This window comes from Vicia villosa, linkage group LG5, assembly GCF_029867415.1.
Source record: "Vicia villosa cultivar HV-30 ecotype Madison, WI linkage group LG5, Vvil1.0, whole genome shotgun sequence".
Classification (NCBI taxonomy): Eukaryota; Viridiplantae; Streptophyta; class Magnoliopsida; order Fabales; family Fabaceae; genus Vicia; species Vicia villosa.
This window is the reverse complement of record NC_081184.1, coordinates 66708246-66710838: the sequence shown is the minus strand read 5'-3', so window position 1 is coordinate 66710838 and position 2593 is coordinate 66708246. Positions and strand designations below refer to the sequence as shown.

Sequence of the window (2593 nt, the reverse complement as noted above, 5' to 3'; positions counted from 1 at the left end):
AGAAAAGGAAATCAGGTTTCAACAAAGAAGGTGGAGATGAAGAGTGGGAAAAGGAACCTGATACATGTGATAATCATAGATGAGACTGTTGACGGTCATGGAGTTATTGAAAAAGGGATGAAGGTCCCATAAGATCAATACGAAACAGTTACAACAAAACCAGAGGTGGTGTTGGAAGTCCAACACCGCCTATACCAATAAAAATCTTGAGTTGGAACTAGCAGTTGGCATTCGGAAACGATATATCCAGGTATTCCACATATCTCGTAGTTTGGAGCTACGACACACACGATGGTTGCGGGGGTTATTGCTAAACTCTCAATCTTTTGGGTCAGGGCGTCTACTTTAGCATTGACGTGGTCTATGCCACTGACTTCGTACATTCCTCCTTTGGCTTGGGTTTTCTCCACAGATGCTCGTTCTCTTCCCCATTGATAATGGTTTTGCGCCATGTTTTCAATGAGTTGATAAGCTTCATTATAGGGTTTTTCCATTAATGCGCCGCCATCGGCAGCGTCTAGAGATAATTTGGTGTTATATAGGAGACCACCATAGAAGGTGTGGATGATTAGCCATGGTTCAAGTCCATGATGTGGGCACAGTCTCAGCATGTCCTTGTATCTCTCCCAAGCTTCGAAAAGTGATCCGTTGTCTTTTTGAGTAAATCCATTGATTTGGCCTCTCAGCATTGCAGTTTTACTAGGTGGAAATATCTTGCTAAGAAGACTTTCTTTAGTTCGTCCCATGTAGTTATGGAGTTGGAAGGTAAGGATTAGAGCCATGCTCTGGCTCTGTCTCTTAGAGAAAAGGGAAAAAGACATAATCAAATTTTTTCAGGACTAACGTGGTTAGCTTTCACTGTTTCTGCATATTGCACGAACACGGATAAATGGAGATTTGGATCATCCATAGGGCTTCCAGAAAATTGGTTTTGTTGCACGACTTGTAACAATGAAGGTTTAAGCTCGAAGTTGTTTGCCTCGATGGCAGGTGCAGCAATACTCGAGTGCGGTTCAGCTCGAGAAGGAGCAGCGTACTCCTTAAGAGGGCGATTAACTAGTTCAACCATGTCTAGTTTTGGATTTGGTCTTCAGGAGTGGGAATCATCTCTTCGGGAATTGGAATTGGGTCTACTTCGGGAAGATCCTGTATTCGACGTCTTACGTTAACAAAATCTCCGATTTCGTTGATTCATTGTGTTAATTCCCCTCCTTGTAAATGATTATTTAGCATACAATCGTTCAAAGAAAGGAAAAATGTTGCCTTAGGGTCTGTTTGGTTCAACGGAGGGGAGGGGAGGGGAGGGAATTTAATAAAGGGGAGGGGAATGGAGGGGAAGGGAGGGGAGGGAATTTAAATAAATATATGTTTGGTTCAAAGAAGGGGAGGGGAGGGAAGGGGAGGGGTTTTTACCAACATGTATGTTTGGTTCACAAGGGGAGGGGAGGGATTTTAAAATTAAATTACCTTTTTATCCTTATAAATACAGTAGAAACTCCTTAAATTAATAATGTTAGGACCGGAGAAATTTATTAATTTAGAGAGTTATTGATTTATCGATAAATTAATAATTATTAATTTAAAGAGTTTTTAAGTAATTACACTGTACATACCAAACAAAAAGGAAAATTAGTCTATGCCTCTTAGAATTACGTTGCAGCGAACCTTGGGACTCGACGTAAATTAGTAACTACTATGTTCATATGCATTGGAAATTGATAATGACTTTTGAAGTATAGTAAATGCAAACAAGAGGAACAAATGTGTTCAATGTATTCTTAAAGGAAAACAGACAACTATTGAATCATATTTCAATAAAGTGTAATATATTTCTTTCAGTTTCTATGAACTATTAATTTATGATTTTCTTGAGACCACAAGTTATAAAGGGATCTCCCGAAAAATTATTATCTTATTATTTTATCGAGTTTTTCAATCTTTTACATTGGCCCAAGTCGGGACCGGACAAATTTATTATTTTAGAGAGTTTATTAATTTACCGAGTATTAATATAAAGAGATTCTACTGTATTGTTATTTGTTCTTCGTAAAAATAATTCTAAATAACAATAGTATTGAGTAAATTTCCCCAAATAAAAACTTGTTCGTTCATAAGTCATACTATAACAGTAAACAACAGCACACATTAGTTGAACTATAGATCTTCAACGCAAATCAAACAATTATCTGATCTTGATGATTCATCTAACCCAATAAAACAATTTTTATAATTAAAAATACATAAAATAATGTTAGAATGTTAAAAAAATTGGACAAATAATATTAAACTTAAAATCTTTATTTATAGCATAAACATAATATATTTGCATATTGTTATTATTATTAATAGTATAATAAAAAAATCGTATTACTATCATATATTATAAATAAGAACTGATATAAGGATGTTATTATTATTAAAAAAATAACATAATATCAAAAAAGAAAATTCAACTAAATAAAAACGAAAAAATTCACCTGAGAGCAACAAGGCACAAATAGCAACCGCAATGAAACGTGAAATAACATAGAAAAATTTAGTCTTTAATAATTCAAAAAGGACAATCTTGGAATTAAAAAAAATAATTGAGGAT

The 2593-nt window shown here is 34.9% G+C and overlaps 1 non-coding gene across 1 annotated transcript; it reads left to right on the top strand.

The window, feature by feature from the left end:
* Window positions 1-582: 582 nt before the first annotated feature.
* LOC131608399 (small nucleolar RNA R71) lies at window positions 583-689 on the top strand. The gene has a single exon (XR_009285662.1). It is a non-coding gene; the product is annotated as a small nucleolar RNA R71 (small nucleolar RNA).
* The last annotated feature ends 1904 nt before the right edge of the window (window positions 690-2593 follow it).